Source organism: Lissotriton vulgaris, chromosome 5 (genome assembly GCF_964263255.1).
Source record: "Lissotriton vulgaris chromosome 5, aLisVul1.2, whole genome shotgun sequence".
NCBI classification, from domain to species: Eukaryota; Metazoa; Chordata; class Amphibia; order Caudata; family Salamandridae; genus Lissotriton; species Lissotriton vulgaris.
The window spans coordinates 282,874,939-282,892,904 of NC_141693.1; positions in this window are offsets into that span (position 1 = coordinate 282,874,939).

A 17,966-nucleotide genomic window follows, 5' to 3' on the forward strand; every position below is an offset into this window, starting at 1 on the left:
TTGGTTTCAGTCGTGTTTACATGATACGAAGTAAAATTAAAGTGTCATTTTGGCCCAGACCAAAAAAGTTGTTTCCATCGTGCTCCTCTATTGTGGGGCATTGTGTTTCATTTGTTCCTCCAATGCTGTTTATATATTTTAGAATATTTGAAAACGTAAGAAAAGATGCCAGCAAGTATTTTTTTGCGATTATGGAATTTAGGAGACCTTTGTCTTCTTTGATTTTTGATTATTCAACGTCATCCCTATTCACACATTTAAAGGTAGATGTTTCATAAAAGAATAAAGAGTAGCCTGCATGAGACAGTTTCTTCTTGCCTACATTTCACGTAACCTTTGATTTACTAAGAATGCACACAAAAGACTGCAATAGAAAAAAAAAGTTATTGCTCTCTCTAAAAAAAACTCTATGTGCTGAAATTAGGATGGGTATCCTGACACCCAAGTTTAAGTCCGCTCCCTGTTGAAGTACTGCACATGCTAGATGATCTAGAAAGCATTGTTGATCACATCACACCCAGACACCGTCAAACCAGCACCAACACCTCTAAGGTTACCGCATGCCTCCCTGCACCACTCAACTGCTGCCTATCCTTGTATCCTGTAGGCAGGGCTGCAGACCATAACGAGGATTGTGCTGCCAATACATCAAGCCTTGAGTCACACCAAGCACACAGCACCTATGTCTTGCAAGGGTTAACAGACAATATTGACAAAGCAAGAGATGGTTCTGTGAAAGGTACTGAGAGTTTTGCAGATTTCAGGAATTTCAGGATTCATTCTTGGTGGAGATTGGAAGATGGACAATTAGGCTTAATAGGAAGATAGCAGAACAGACTAAGGTTGTAGACTATTCATCAAGGGGAGGCTTGACTGAGGGACAAACCACCAGAATGCAGTACCACGAGGCAGAGGTCGCTGTTATCACTAGGCAGTTTAAGAGCAGCAGAGCACAGGCCACCTGATCTCATGCAGCCTTAACTGAAAACACAAGCTCAGTTGTTTTGCTGTTCCTGAAAAGTTGCCATGAACACAAGATTGCATTACACTGCTCACAACTGCAGCACTGGACTCCAGGACTATTCATGACCTAAAGGTGGACGAGATGTCTTGACTGTCCTCTTGCAGTCACCAAGATGGATCACTTGCCAGAGCCAATAATAAAGATGAGGTGTGGGGATGCCCAGCAGGCATCGGGCTACACCAGGGTACCAAAATAAGCTCACATATGCCAGATTCCCTCCTGTAATGTTCAGTGTAGATGAGCTTCAAACTCGGGATGCAGTGAATCGCAGTGTGCGGGTAACCTCCAAACCAGAACTACAGACTGCAGGTATCTAAGTGTTTTCATTTACCCTCTGCCACACTCAGGACTCTCAGCGTCATCTTGTCCGGCTGGGCAGTAATACAAAATATCCCAGTCTGACTCAGCAGCAGTAAGCTCTTCTTGCTAGTACAAAGCACAGCTGCCTTTCCGAATCAGGAAGTACAAGGCAAGGTCTAACTTTTCCCAGGGGTCCACCCCCTTCTTCAGCATGGCTCTGCAGCATAGATTTTGTCCTCAGTCCTAGGCCTTTGGGCCTTACCCTTAGAAGGAAGACAGAAATATTCTTCCTCTGGTCCTCGTCTTCCTCTACACAGGTGTGTGGAGCATTACTCAAGTAAAAAGTGGGTACTGGGTAGGCTGCCAGGGTCAGCTAATATCCAACCCTGGGGCAGTTGGCCCCATGCCAAAAGCCCATTCAAATGTAAATGTAGGCCCAATTTAGAAGGTAGGGGTGACAATAAAAAAAACACTTTTTTCTGACGTGCCAAACCTACATGCCATCAAGCAGATGTCTTCTAAGTCTATCATACAGAGGTTTAATAGTAACTAATGTGCCCCGGATCTTCCTGGAGGATGCCCCCTTATGGAGAGACTGGGCTCAGATAGTTTGGCATTGCACCAGGGACTGGATAATACTTAACATAAAAACAGACAAGCTTCTGCCTGATGCAATGCTAATAGAGATCCAAGCAACAGAAAATCATTTTAAAACAACTATCACCTCTTATATGAAAAAAATAGACGTGGTGCAAAAAAGAGATGACAGAGTAGAAAGACTACCTGACAGTTGAAAATGCAAAAATAAAAAAAAAGACTTAAAACGTTTTTCCTATGTAAAGACATATCCATACTTGAGCCCTGATTACAAACACGTCGATAAACAGCATGACTCAACAGACAATAACTCATCAGAAGGGTCCTCATCAGAAACAGGGAGTTGGTCAAGTGGGGATAGTTTTGAGAAGAAACAATGAGGAAAGAATAGATCAAAACAAAGGCCACAGAATTGGCAAAATTACACCCCCAACCAAATTCCAATAGGGTTACCACAACATTGTTTGGTTGGGGAAACCCTTTTCACCAGGGTCGGCCCCCATACTTCCCTCCCAATCAGAGGCTTCCTTTTTTAGAGAGGATCAGGAGAGGCAGAGGAAGAAGAAGAAAAGACACTAGAAAGAGAACCCAATGGAAATGAACACTAGAAGCAAGTCGAGGGACACACACACTTGGCATTGTGACCAACCTATTCTCAATAACACTCATGGACACTCAACTGAGGGTCCTGAATAAGAAACGGGGCTTCGTGCCCACAGCACACTTTGGCAAACTTTGCCTCCACTGCAAACTAGCAGAATTTGTTCAGAAAGCTAAAACTGAAAGACTTTTTTTTAAAAAACTGAACCAATTGGGGAAACAGATTCCCCAGGGGATACAGGCCTGATGAATAAGTCGACTATCTATCCACAGTCTTCAACTATCCCCATTGAGGTACTCACATTGGAGCAATCTATATTTAATGAGGTGGAACAAACACAGGAGGGAGAGAGTAACACATGCCACAACATGCCTAAGGAAGAGACCACAGCACTTAGAGAATAGAAAGCTGATTATCATAAAACAGGCAGACAAAGGGGGAGGTGTTGTAATACAGAATAAAGAGGATTACAGGACACGGTGCAGCTGTCTCCTGGGAGACAGGAAGACCTACAAATTCTCTCCCTAGATCCTTCAATACATGTGAGAAACAAGATTAAAAATCTGGTGGAGAAAACCCAATCCATTGGGACTATTTCTAAAAAGAGGAAGAATTCCTCTGTATGACAAACACCAAAATATCCTATTTCTACACACTTCCAAAAATTCACAAAAATAGAACCCCACCACCTGACTGCCCGATTGTGTTGAATATAGGCTCTCTTGGAGAGCCACTATCGTCCCTCTGTGATTTCTTCCTCAAACCCATAGTGCATGGCACCCCCACATACTTGAAGGGCACCAAAGTTCTTCTGAACTTACTCACAGACCTAGAATACGACTCTACCAGTAATTCATTGGTGAGTTTTGATATTAAGAGCTTGTACACAAGTCTACATCAGGGGGAAACAATGACAGTTATCAGAGATGTGCTTGAGCAAGGGGAATGGGTATACAACACCCCCAGAAGATTCATACTTGATTGCGCATGCTCAGCCCTGATGAAGAACTTTTTTGAAGTTGAAAGGACCCTTTACCTCCAAACATTTGGAACTTCATTGGGGAGAACCTTTGCCCAGAGTGGGGCAGATTTGTATGAGTTTGATTTGGAAAGGAAACACATCCTAAATGACACAACCCTTATAAGTACAATATAAAATTGTGGAAGCGGTATATAGATGATATCTTGATTATCTAGAATGGCGATTTAACAACTATTATGCCCTTCCTGGATTGGGCTAATAGTTGTGACAGGAACCTCAAGTTGACAAAAATAAACAAAGTCCCTATATTATAATATCAAGAAAAGGAACCCTTCACCATGGGCCAAGTGTCTATGACAGTCTTTTATCTCATATTGCACAAGTTTCTATGTGAGGAACAATACCTGATCTAGGATGAGGCAAAAAAACTCTCATTGTTTTGAAAAATCTCAAAACAATTTATTGACAATTAAAAATGTATTAAAAACATACAATTTAAGCTATTTGTAGCTTAGACATTTATCATAATACTCCTCCCACTGGACGTTACAATCTAAAAATATATGTCAATTAAAAACTTTATTGAAAGAACAGTCGACGCAGCGTTTCGGTGACACCTTGATGCCTTCACCTTCTTCAGGACTAAAAAAGTTTTAAAAATCTTAGGTTGGCTTAGATTGTTTTAATACCATAATCTATGGAGTAATATATCCAATGAAAAGACCACCAGGATAAAAGCCTTTATGATTATCCTGAAAGAATTATAAAAATAACCTGGAAATGGGCAGGATGTAAAGTTCCATAACAGTGGCTGGGGCACAGAGGGGGCTATGGTTGTCAGATACTGAAGCAGGGGCAATAAATAAACTCCACAAAGCAGTACAATAGCTTTTTAAGTTGTGTTGTTGGTAAGGTTTGTCTAATTTAATTTACTAACAAATTATAAATAAGAAACTCCGAGAATCAGTAAAAGAAAGGTTTTTTTAAACCTAAAACTAGAAGAAAAGAAAGGAAAAGCTGACAGAAATGCCGGAAGAGAGCAGAAGCTTAGTAAGAAGAGAGAACAGGAAGGGAAGGGAAAAGAAGAAAATGTAAGGGAGGAAACAGACAGGCTGACGGAGATAATTACCTGATGTATGTCTGCATTTATCCGTGGGTGGAGCCTCTATAAGTGGCCCATCCACAAAGAACTGAAAAAAGGTAGAAGACTGAGGTTAGACGGCACTGGCTCAAGAAGTTAAGAGGAAAGACCATGCTACAGAAATAAATGTAATATTTTTACCCTTTTTCTTACTTCCTGTGGTCATTAAAGCAGTACCAGCTAAACCGAGATATACTTAGCTTTTCAATTTTGTGGTAATTGCAATATTTTTGTAGGACGAAATGTTGTGGTAATTGCAATATTTTTGTAGGACGCCATTTTTGGACACAATATTCTGACATACAACCTCCCGGTAGTTGAGCCATTTGTGATGTACAGGAAGAGCTCACCTGTACCAGGTTTTTTTAGCTTTTGCTTATCAATCAATCAATCAGTGACACTTATAGAGCGCGCTACATACCCGTAGGGTCTCAAGGCGCTGGGGGGGGGGGGGGGGGGCCGCTACTGCTCGAACAGCCAGGTCTTCAGCTTCTTCCTGAAGGAGAGGTGGTCTTGGGTCAGGCGCAGGTCGGTCGGGAGGGAGTTCCAAGTCTTGGCGGCCAGGTAGGAGAAGGACCTTCCTCCTGTAGTCGCTCTTCGGATGCGGGGGACGGCGGCGAGGGCGTGGTTGGCTGATCGGAGGTGGCGTTTGGGAGCGTAGAAGTTGACTCGGCTGTTGAGGTAGCTCGGGCCTTGGTCGTGTAGGGCTTTGTGTGCGTGGGTGAGGAGGCGGAAGGTGATTCTTTTGTTGACGGGGAGCCAGTGAAGGTCTCTCAGATGTCCGGAGATGTGGCTGGTTCGTGGGATGTCGAGGATGAGTCTGGCTGAGGCGTTCTGGATCCGCTGGAGTCTCTTCTGGAGCTTGGCGGTGGTACCGGCGTAGAGGGCGTTGCCGTAGTCCAGTCGGCTGGTGACGAGGGCCTGGGTGACGGTCTTCCTGGTCTCGGTGGGGATCCACCAGAAGATCTTCCGTAGCATGCGTAGGATGTTGAAGCATGCCGAGGAGACGTTGTTGACTTGCCTGGTCATGGAGAGGGAGGGGTCCAGGATGAAGCCCAGGTTGCGTGCATGGTCTGTCGGTTTGGGTGCGGTGCCCAGGGCGGGAGGCCACCAGGAGTCGTCCCAGGCGGAGGGTGAGGAGCCCAGGATGAGGACCTCCGTCTTGTCCGAGTTCAGTTTCAGGCGGCTGGTCGTCATCCACTCGGCTACCTCTTTCATCCCTTCGTGCAGGTTGGCTCTGGCGGCGGCGGGGTTGTTGGTCAGGGAGAGGATCAGCTGGGTGTCGTCGGCGTAGGAGATTATGCTGAGGTTGTGTTTGCGTACGATGGCCGCGAGGGGGCTCATGTAGACGTTGAAGAGGGTGGGGCTCAGAGATGATCCTTGGGGGACGCCGCAGATGACTTCGGAGGCCTCTGACTTGTACGGTGGTAGGCGGACTCTCTGTGTTCTTCCATCGAGGAAGGAGATGATCCATTCCAGCGCCTTGTCCTGGATTCCGATGTTGCTGAGGCGCCGTACTAGGGTGCGGTGGCAGACCGTGTCGAATGCCGCGGAGAGGTCTAGGAGGATGAGGGCCGCTGTTTCTCCATTGTCCATCAGGGCTCGGATGTCATCGGTGGCGGCGATGAGGGCGGTCTCGGTGCTGTGGTTGGCTCGGAAGCCGGACTGTGAGGGGTCGAGGGATCCGTTCGTCTCGAGGAAGGCGGCCATCTGCTTGTTGACGGTCTTCTCGATGACTTTGGCTGGAAACGGGAGGAGCGAGATGGGGCGGTAATTCTTGAGGTCGGTGGGGTCCGCTGTTGGTTTCTTGAGTAGAGCGCTGAGTTCGGCGTGTTTCCAGCTCTCGGGGAAGATGGTGGTGTCGAAGGATGTGTTGATGATGTCTCGCAGGTGGGGTGCGATGACAGCGCCGGCCTTGTTGAAGACGTGGTGAGGGCAGGGGTCGGTCGGTGATCCGGAGTGGATGGAGTTCATCGTGCGGATGGTGTCTTCGGTGCTGATCGGGGTCCAGGCGTGGAGGGTGGTGGTGGGGGGTGGTTGCTCGGTCATGGTGTGCGTTGGTTGGTTGTTGAAGCTGTTGTGTATGTCCGCGATCTTGTTGTGGAAGTATGATGCGAGGGAGTTGCAGAGGTCTTGCGATGGGGTGACGTCGTTGTTTCCTGCGCTGGGGTTGGAAAGCTCTTTCACGATGTTGAAGAGTTCCTTGCAGTTGTGTGCGTTGTTGTCCAACCGGTCCTTGAATGCTGTTTTCTTGGCGGCGCGGATCAGCTGGTGGTGTTTCCGGGTGGCCAGTTTGAAGGAGGTCCTGTTGTCCGGTGTCGGGTCCCTTCTCCAGACTTTCTCGAGGGCTCGGCAGTTCTTCTTGGAGCTCTTGAGTTCCGCGGTGAACCATGGGGCCTTCTTGCTGCCGGGTCTGCTAGGCGGGGTCCTCAGTGGGGCGAGTTCGTCCGCGCAGTTGCTGATCCACTTCGTGAGGTTGTCGGCGGCCTGGCTGGGGTTCGCTGAGCTGGCAGGAGGGTGCTGGCTCAGGGAGGTGGCGAGCTGGTCTGCTGTGATCTTGTTCCAGCTTCTGCGGGCGGCCTGTTGCTGGTGTTGGTGGGTCGTCTTTCTCTTGAAGGTGAAGTGGACGCAGCTGTGGTCCGTTCATTGAAGCTCTGTGGCGTGGCTGAAGTCGATGTCTGTGCTGGAGGAGAAGACTGCGTCGAGTGTGTGTCCGGCGAGGTGGGTGGGGGTGGACACCAGTTGCTTGAGTCCCAGGTTGGCGAGGTTGTCGAGCAGGGTGCTGGTGTTGCGGTCGTTGTTGTTCTCCAGATGGAAGTTGAGGTCTCCCAGGAGGATGTAGTCAGCGGAGGGGAGGGCATGCGGGCTGACGAAGTCGGCGATGTCCTCGCTGAATTGCGTGCGTGGTCCAGGGGGTCGGTAGATCAGGGTGCCTCTGAGGGTGGTGTTCGGGTTGGTGGAATTATCAAGGCATTATCAAAAGCACCAAGCCTAATATCACAAGAAGCAAGAACAAATACATCTTTAAACTAGCTTGCATCATCTAAAAAATCCATGTTTTAGGGAACCACCGTTTACCTTGTCCGGAAAATTATAATTTTATGGTCAGGGCCAATATTTGCTTCAGAGCAGGAAGAACCAAGAAAGAACAACCAAGAAATAAAAGCTTTCAGACCTTCTCAAGAAGTGCACTGAGAGGTGGAATTCCATTCCATTCCACTGGACATTAGGGTGATTTCCTACTAAGAGGTCTGCTCTTTCAGCGCCTTATTTAATTATGAAAGAGCTCCCTCTCTTTGAGGACATTTCAGAAACAAGCACTGCATCCGACAATATAAAGATCCCGCTGTATACTACTCACTCTGCATATTTTATTCACCTTAAGTATTTGACTTATAGTATTATATTCTATATTTTCACTCTATTACATTATTATATACTGTATAATAAATGGGAGCCTGCTATCCCTGAATAAAAGTCCAGCTCTAAATTGCTCACTACAGTCGAGTTGGGCATCTCTAGTCACCTGCAACTTCACAACTTGAATAGTTTATTGCAGTTGATTTTTGACATAATAATGCCTGCTGCCAGAGCCAACAGGTCACAGAGCATCATTGCAGCTGCAGTTTAAACAAGGAAAAAGAGAACTGGTTCTTTCTTTTCTGCTCTGTGCCTCACAAATGAGCACTGGACCACAGAAGCGAGATATTTATGGAAACATGTTTATTTTTGTCCATGCTAGACGTCATTAGAGGAACGGTAGACAATCTACATGCTTCTAAACATTCTGAGCTACAACATTTTTTGTAATTCTTGCATTATACTGATTCCTATATCTGTTTTGCAACAAATTACTAACTGCCTTTTGGTGTGTGGTACTTTATTCTTCATGTCTGCAAATATATCTTTCACATGAAAGAGCACAATGCCAAGGGGTTGACAGGTTTGTGTGACGGGGTTGGCATGATCATGTATCATTAGAAGGTGCCAGTGGAATTATACCATTCAGCGGCCCAGAGGTTTTCTGCATAGCTATGGATTTGCTGCACTTGTGATAATGGTTGTATGTTGAACAATGAGTTCCTCAACAACGACTACCCTAACAACGCGGTCTCTACTACGACCGCGTCTTAACCACGATTTTTTTTACCACGCATTCCTTGAATTTGAATTTTGAATTAAGGCTTGCATGGTAAAAGAAATGCTTGCATACTACTACACCAATCTCCCCACCCCGTAAAAACTAACACAACCCCCTCCCAACCCCTACAAACTAATCCAAACCCCTCCCACCCCCTAAAAATGAACACAAACCCCCACCCCATAAAAGCTAACACAAATCCTTCCCACCCCCTAAAAATGAACACGATGCCCCCAACAGCTAAAAACTAACACAAACCCCTCCCACCCTCTTCAAACTATAACAAACCCCTCCCACCGTTAAAAACTAACATGAACCCCTCTCACTCCCTAAAAATTAACACATACTCCTCCGACCCCCTAATAACATGTACCCCTTCCACCCCCTAAAAACTAACACAAGACCCCCCACCCCCTAAAAACTAACACAAACATCTCCCACTCCCTAAAAACTAACACAAACCTCTCCAACCCCCTAAAAACTAACACGAACCCCCACATACCCAAAAAGCTAACACGAACCCCCCACCCCAAACTACTCTTACCTGTCCTGTTCCTGACCGACGATCGATGCTCAACTCCGCCGATCCTGAACATTTAACCATCTTAGCCTTAACTCCTTCCGTGCTCATGACAAGCTCAGCTCGTCATGTGGCACGGTTGCGCTGTGCTCATGACGAGCTGAGCTCATCATGACACACGAGGCGCTCACACGCGGGGCTAATTCCCCCGTTGTGCTGAGCGTTCTGAAAAACGGGCGTGGTCATGACGAGCTCAGCTCGTCATGAGCACAACGCCACCGTGCAGCGTGACGAGTCGAGCTCGTCACAAGCACCATGGCGATGCGCGCTCCCCCCCTCCCCCAGCGCCACGGGGGAATTAGCCCTGCGGCGAAGGTGCTAACCATACGCATGCGTGGTTAAAGCTAAGTCGTTGTTCGGGTAAGTCGTTGTTTGGCTTGCATGACTCCGAAACTCGTTGTTCTGGAGTCGTTGTTCAGGATGTTCCCGATATAATTCATCATCTCCTTCATAATTTGCAGGTTTTAAGAAAAAATATTGTTTCTAGCTGAAACAGATGAAAAGTTGTAATAACGCTGCAGCTCATTTTGTTGCGCAGTGACTGGTATTTTGTCACGCAGGGGATGGTTTCTTTCAATTGCTGATGGCTGTATTTAGGTGTTAAAAGGATAATATTGAGGTAAAACCTTTGATCGTGCAGTTTTTTCATGTGTAAAAAAAAGACACAAAAGTGAAGTATTACTGCTTGAAAATGTACCACACTGCACCGCATAATTTGCTTTTTCTTGCAGCATAATTGAATGAATCTTGAAACAAAAGGTTGTCCTCCCCTGTCATATTTCTAGTGTCCCTGATTGTAAGGAACAAAATACCCTCTGTGAGCATTTAAAGAATGTGTTGGTTCCTTTATTCAGTCACAAAAGTCCTCAGTGACATGCAATATCCTTATAAAGTACTACCGAGGGTACCTTAGCCCATGTTTTATACATCATGCTCTATCATTCTGCTGTTTCTTTGAAGCTATTTCTCTGTACAGTGTTCTACATCCCATTGATATTTAAAACTTCAAAGAATTGTTAAAAAACTAGCATAAGGCAGCACTATAAAGCCTAGCATTACATAAATTCTAAAACAGTTAGTGGTTTGGTTGGGTTGAGAGCTCAAACGCCTGCCTGTCAATACATTACATTATGCTCGTGGTAAAGGTCTCAACTTCATCATCATGGCCTCCAGAATCAACATATCAAGTCTCCACTCCAGCAAACCAAATATTTTGTGGGTACCGCCGCGCGTGGAAAGGGTGAGCGAGGTTTAGGGGGCTTCCGAAAACCTTAGCCACAGCTTCAGGTGTAAAAGTATCTTTACTGCCAACGTGGCCCTTTGAAAGGGAAATATTCACAGGGCGGCAAGTTCAGAGGCACCGCTGCCACCATGACAAAACTAACCTATACATTCTTAGGTGTTTAAGAGAGATTTTTGAAAAGAAGATGAACAATGGTAAAGGGTAGAACAGCCAAAGAAAACCGAGGACGTTACTACAGCACAAGCGGTGGTTTCTTTCATCCTGGGAGATAAGGGTAGACAACAAGCAGGCTCACTACACCCTACTGCAGAGCTTTGAATCATCACAGTGACACCATGAGAACCAACACCTTCTCGGCACTGTCTCGACGCTAGAACTTCACTTCCGTCTGTCTGTCCACATTGTGCTCTTACCTCCCTCTCCTGCACTACCTCCATATTGCCACTCCTGACCGTCTCACCACTCTCTGCTCTGTCTTAAGTCAAGTCAAGTCATAAAATTTGTATAGCGCGCTACATACCCAGAGGGTTTCAAGGCGCTTAGGAAGGGGAGGAGGATTATTTGTCAAATATCCACGTTTTAAGCAGCTTTCTGAACGCTAGGTGATTTTGGGTGAGGCGAAGGTAGGCGGGGAGTGAGTTCCATGTTTTGGCAGCCAGGTATGAAAAGGATCTGCCTCCCATGGTGGTCTTGTTGATGCGAGGTACAGTGGCGAAGGCTTGGCTGGAAGAGCGAAGTTGGCGGGAGGGGGTGTAGAAGGACAGTCGAGAGTTGAGGCAATCTGGTCCGATGTCGTAGAGTGATTTGTGTGCGTGGGTAAGCAGTCGGAAAGTGATCCTCTTATTGACGGGTAACCAGTGGAGGTCTTTAAGGTGACCAGAGATGTGTTCGTTGCGTGGGATGTCTAATATGAGCCTGGCTGAGGCGTTTTGGATTCGTTGTAGTTTCTTCTGGAGTTTAGCGGTGGTACCTGCGTAGAGGGTGTTTCCGTAATCCAGTCGGCTCGTGACTAGAGCGTGGGTGACTGTTTTCCTTGTTTCGGTGGGGATCCAGCGAAATGTTTTTCTGAGCATGCGAAGAATGTTAAAGCAGGAAGAGGATACGGCGCTGACTTGTCTGTTCATTGAGAGTGAAGAATCCAGGATGACGCCAAGGTTCCGTGCGTGGTCTGTCGGGATGGGTGCTTTTCCGAGGGCTTCCGGCCACCAGGAGTCGTCCCATGCAGAGGGGGATGTACCTAAGATGAGCACTTCTGTTTTGTCTGAGTTCAGTTTCAGACGGCTTTGTTTCATCCATTCGGCGACTTCTTTCATTCCTTCGTGTAAGTTAGTTTTGGCGGTGCTGGGGTCCTTGGTGAGAGAAAGGATTAGTTGAGTGTCATCCGCGTAAGAGATGATGTTGAGGTTGTGTTGGCGGGCGATGGCCGCGAGGGGGCTCATGTATACGTTGAAGAGGGTGGGACTGAGTGAGGATCCTTGAGGTACGCCGCAGATGATTTCAGAGGCCTCCGATTTGAATGGTGGGAGGCGGACTCTCTGGGTTCTTCCGGTGAGGAACGAGGTGATCCATTCCAGTGCTTTTCCTTGGATTCCGATGTTTCTGAGGCGTTGTAAAAGGGTGCTGTGGCAGACTGTGTCGAAGGCTGCAGAGAGGTCGAGGAGGATGAGGGCGACTGTGTCTCCATTGTCCAGTAGAGTTCGAATGTCATCAGTTGCTGCGATGAGGGCGGTCTCAGTGCTGTGTTTGGCTCGGAAGCCAGATTGTGAGGGGTCGAGTGATTTGTTGGCTTCGAGGAAGGTGGCGAGCTGGTTGTTGACGGCTTTCTCGATGACTTTGGCCGGGAATGGGAGAAGCGAGATGGGGCGGTAGTTTTTGAGTTCGGTGGGGTCTGCTGTTGGTTTTTTCAGGAGGGCGGTGAGTTCAGCGTGTTTCCAGTCTTCTGGGAAGGTAGCGGAGTTGAAGGAGTAGTTGATGACGTCTCGGAGGTGCGGAGCTATGACGGAGTCTGCTTTGTTGAAGATGTGGTGAGGGCATGGGTCTGTGGGGGATCCAGAGTGGATGGAATTCATCAGGCGGATGGTATCCTCCGTGGAGATTGGGTTCCAGGCGTTAAGGGTGTTTACGGGGGGAAGATGGTCAGCAGATGGTAGGGTGGGTTGGCTTCCGGGTTGGTTGTCAAAGCTGTTGTGGATGTCAGCAATCTTGTTGTGGAAAAAAGAGGCTAGGGAGTCGCAGAGGGTTTGAGAGGGGGTGATGTCATTGGAGTTGGCCGAGGGGTTGGAAAATTCCTTGACGATGTTGAAAAGTTCCTTGCTGTTGTGGGCATTGTTGTCAAGTCGATCCTTGAATGCTGTTTTCTTGGCTTTTCGGATCAGTTGGTGGTGTGTACGGGTGGCGCTTTTGAAGGCGTCCTTGTTGCTGGTGGATGGGTCTTTTTTCCAGGCCTTTTCAAGGGAGCGGCACAGTTTCTTGGACTTCTTGAGATCATCGTTGAACCATGAGGCCTTCTTGTTGCCGAGTTTGTGTTGACGTTTTTTCAATGGTGCTAAGGTGTCGGCAGTGTTGGATAGCCAAAGGGTGAGGTTGGAGGCGGCTTCGTTGGCGTTAGAAGAGAGGGCTGGGGAGGTTCGAAGGAGCGATGTGGAGATCTGGTCCGTGGTGATTTTGTTCCAGTTTCTTTGTAGAGTTGGTTGGAGGTGGATGATGGGTTTCGGCTTGTTGTAGGTGAAGTGAACGCAGCTGTGGTCAGTCCAGGGGAGATCCGTAGTGTGGCTGAAGGAGATATGGTTGCTGGAGGTGAAGATGGGGTCGAGTGTGTGACCTGCGATGTGGGTAGGGGAAGTGACCAGTTGTTTAAGTCCGAGGTTGGCGAGGTTGTCTAAGAGGGTGGCGGTGTTGCGGTCGTTGATCTTTTCAAGGTGGAAGTTGAGGTCTCCCAGAAGGATGTAGTCTTTGGAGGGGAGCGCGTGTGGGGTGATGAAGTCCGTGATGTCTTCACTGAATTTTGCGCGGGGTCCTGGTGGTCTGTAGAGGAGGGTGCCTCTAAGAGTTGTCTTGGGGTCGATGTGGATCTGGAAGTGAAGGTGTTCGGAGTTAGCGAGGTTGGCGTCGGAGCTGGTAGAGATGCGGATGGATTTCTTATGGACGATAGCGATTCCTCCTCCTGTATGGTCGGTGCGGTCCTTGCGTGTGATCTTATAGTCATCAGGGATAGCGATGGCGATGTCAGGGGCGGAGGAAGCGTTCATCCATGTTTCCGTTAGGAAGGCGACGTCTGGAGAGATGGTGTCTAGTAGATTCCATAGGTCAATTGCGTGTCTGTGGACCGAGCGGGTGTTGAGAAGGATGCATTGTAGGTGGTTGGGGTCGGGAATCTGTGGCGTGGTCGTAGCGGAGATGTTGTCGGTGCCGCTAAATTTGCAGGAGAAGCAGGAGAACGGTCCATGAGTGCGTCCAGGAGCGGCTTGGACGCAGTTGGGGGCGCGACCGGGGTTAAGGGCTAGGAGGGTGGCGGCATCATAGGTAACGCGGGGGCTGGGCAGCGCGAGGGGCAGGGGGCCTGGCGCTGGGCGCGGTCCAGGCGCGGACGGGCGTAGACGGGCTTACCTTTGGCGCACCTTCGGCGCGGGTTGGGCGCGGACGCTGCGCGTGAACGCTGCGCGCGGGAGCAACTGTCATTAATACACTTCGGGGGTGGAGGGGCGTGGGAGGGGCAGCAGGGAGGCGGGATCGGTGCGAGGAGGAAGGGCTCAGGGCAACAATAACAATCAAAATGGAGGTAGGGACAAGTCGAGTGAGGCTGGGGCACAGAAAAAGGTCACTGGCGCTTTAAACGTGCAGAATGAGATAGAAGTAGGCAGGTAGAGCGTAGCTCCGTTTCCGTCGCGTTAATAAAGTTGCCTGATTGATGTAGCGCTGCAGACTGCCTGAAACGTGCCACGAACTGAGCGGGCTGGCAAGTGAAGCACTAGCGCTGAAATACGATTACAATTACAAGCGCTAAGGCACACAAATGAAACACCAATCCCAAACCACAAGCGCTAATCCAGGAGAACAAGCACAAATTGCAAGCGCTAATGTAGATGCACAGGAACACAGAAGGTTTGAGGTAAGGTAACGATACCGTCAGGAGCCAGGGAGCGTGGGAGCGACCGTGTCTGACGAAGTCAGGGCGGTCACAGCTGAAAATCCTACGGGGTTTACAGTAAGGGTCAGTGGGTGGGAGGGGCAGCAGGGAGGCGGGATCGGTGCGAGGAGGAAGGGCTCAGGGCAACAATAACAATCAAAATGGAGGTAGGGACAAGTCGAGTGAGGCTGGGGCACAGAAAAAGGTCACTGGCGCTTTAAACGTGCAGAATGAGATAGAAGTAGGCAGGTAGAGCGTAGCTCCGTTTCCGTCGCGTTAATAAAGTTGCCTGATTAATGTAGCGCTGCAGACTGCCTGAAACGTGCCACGAACTGAGCGGGCTGGCAAGTGAAGCACTAGCGCTGAAATACGATTACAATTACAAGCGCTAAGGCACACAAATGAAACACCAATCCCAAACCACAAGCGCTAATCCAGGAGAACAAGCACAAATTGCAAGCGCTAATGTAGATGCGCAGGAACACAGAAGGTTTGAGGTAAGGTAACGATACCGTCAGGTAACACTCTTGTGATCTCTTCTTGTCCACATTCTCCGCTCTTACTTGTTCACTGCCCTGTACTATCTCCAACACTCCACCCCTCTGTGTGTGGTCTCTCTTCCATCCTTCCAATCATGCACTCACACTGCATCACTCCGCTCCCCTCCCCTGAGCACACTGTGCTATCAGCTCTTCACCACATTTTGCGGTCTTACCTCTTCCTTACTCTCGCTCCCTCTAACTCTCCACCCCTCCCTGCGTGGCCACATTCTGCTCTTTCATGTTCCCTACCCTACGTTACCTCTAACATACCACTCTTCTCCCCGACTCCATTCTCCTCTTTCACCGCATCATTATCCTTGGACTCTCTACCACTCCACGCCTGTGTGCCAGACTATATTGTGCTCTACTGCACTTTTCCTACACCTCGCCACCTCCATCCGATTCGATCTTAAATGGGAGTTTGTGTACCGTTTTCCTACCCTAAATTCTCCTTCAACACCTGGCAGAATTTTTGTAGGAAAGCACTGCAACATTCCACATTTTGCAGCTGAGCACGGGGAAAATATGAAGCATTTGAGTCGTATACCCTATTCTGATATGTGGATTTTCAATAGGAGATAAAACTAAACCTGGTAAATACCACATTCAAGCTCCCCAAAGTCGGATGGCAGTGCTTAATTTGTAAAATAAAAACATAGGTGCCAGGGCTGTTGTCAGGAGGTCACTGCAGCTTGCACCATCCGCTGCCCCTTTCAGTGTTGCCAAAACAGTTCCAACACAACTACTACCCATCCCACTCCTACATGTGTGACAAGTCACACTAATCCAGGCCCCCAAAAGCTATAAGGTTGGCTTGGGCGGTAGCTAATGCTCATTTAATAAATATTGAATTAATAATAAACTGTTTTCATCATTTCTAAATTAGTCAGACAGCGCCACCTTGTGGCAGACTGTCACAATCGCCAGTATTGACAATTAAGTGCCGGTGCCAAGCACCAGAAACTACCAGCTCAAATTAAGCCCTGGTAGACAGCCATCAAGCATGAAAATGAGGAGGGAGTGCCGTGAGCAGTAACTACATCAGGGATGGTAAGAATGAGAGGATACATGCAACGCAGAAGAAAAAGAGAGAGTAATGGGGCGATGCCCTAGACATATGAACAATGCGGAGAGGCAGGTATTATTAGGAAGTGTAGTGAGCACAGGGAATCACAACAGAGGAGAAGAGACTGGACTCAAACTGATGGCAAGAGAGGCGGTCATGTTTTTGGGAAGATACTCAAGCGACTGCCTAGGTGACAGATCAGTGCCTTCCTGGAAGAGAGGGAAGCATGCAGCCGGGGCCGGTAGTGGGAGTAGCGGCTGGGCGGTGATGTGGGGAGGGGCTGGGTGGGGGGTAGTAATGTATGGATTACTTGCACTGCATCACCAAATGCGAAGCAGTGCGCGCAACGAAATTCGTTTTATTTATTTATATGTTTACTTACCTGTAAAACTCAGTAATCCATACATTACCACTCCCAACCTGCCCCTCACCATCCCCACGTCACCGCCCTACAGGTCATCCCACTACCGACCGCGGCTGGTATTTATATGTTTACTTACCTGTTAAACGCCATAATCCATACATTACTACCCCCACCGTGCCCCTCCTCCTCCCCACGTCACCGTCCGGCCGGTACTCCCACTACCGGCCGCGGCTGCAAGCATGTACTACCTAGCTGAAGGAGGGATAGACCTTGAATGGAAGAAAGTTGGCTGTAGGACCTCTGTTATGCCGATGAATGCTGTACAGCCTCCCAAGTTATTTTATTAGGCCGCAGCGTACCAGACAGCACAGATGTCTGGTTTGCTAAAGTCATTTTTGGGACATTCAGAAAGTTTACCTAGGGATGCATTACACCCGTTGCTTACTATTGGCTTTGTGAACTGTAGCTCACATTTTCTGGCTTTCTATTTGCTCACTTTTGTTTTGCTTTAGGCTGTCCAGCTGGAGTTCATCCTACTGTTGCCCAAACCTTGTTTACTGTATATGTATTATCCTCAGTATTACATTTACATGTAATCAGCCTAGGTCATCCTAGCTGCTCAGCCAGAGTGAGAGATGGTAACGGAATGTTGGTGTGACTATGATTGATACTACCCTGACATGGAACTAATAAAGAAGACTTTAGAACATACAACATGGCTACCAGTGTTTCTATGTGTAGGGTACAACAGTATTTTTCCACAAACTCGCTTTCTGTAAACAGGCCTTTAAATCTTGTTCTTGACACATTCGCTGTGCATTCAAAGAGAGAGATCAAATGTCAGGCTGTGTCTTCCAGAAAGCTTGGTGTTTATTTTTCGTTCTCTCACTTCAAAATGAGAGGATTTATGTGGCGATCATGCTGGCTCTGGAGATGTGCCTGAGGGAGACTGTACAATGTTATTTTTTTTCTAGCACACAACAAAATGTAAATGTCTGGAAATGCACTCAATACACTAGGTGATGACACATTGTTTGTGCGCTGTATACTTTTCATCAGTAAAACTGTATGTGAGTGCATATGTTATGGTAATTTCAATTGAAGATGTGTTGTTTGTAATGATGTAACCTACCATACCATGCATACTCCACATTAACCCCACTCCATTGTACTGTACACCAATCCATGCCACTGCACTCTACTCTGCATCAATCCACTCCATACTACACCACTCCACTCCACACAGTGTCACTGCACTC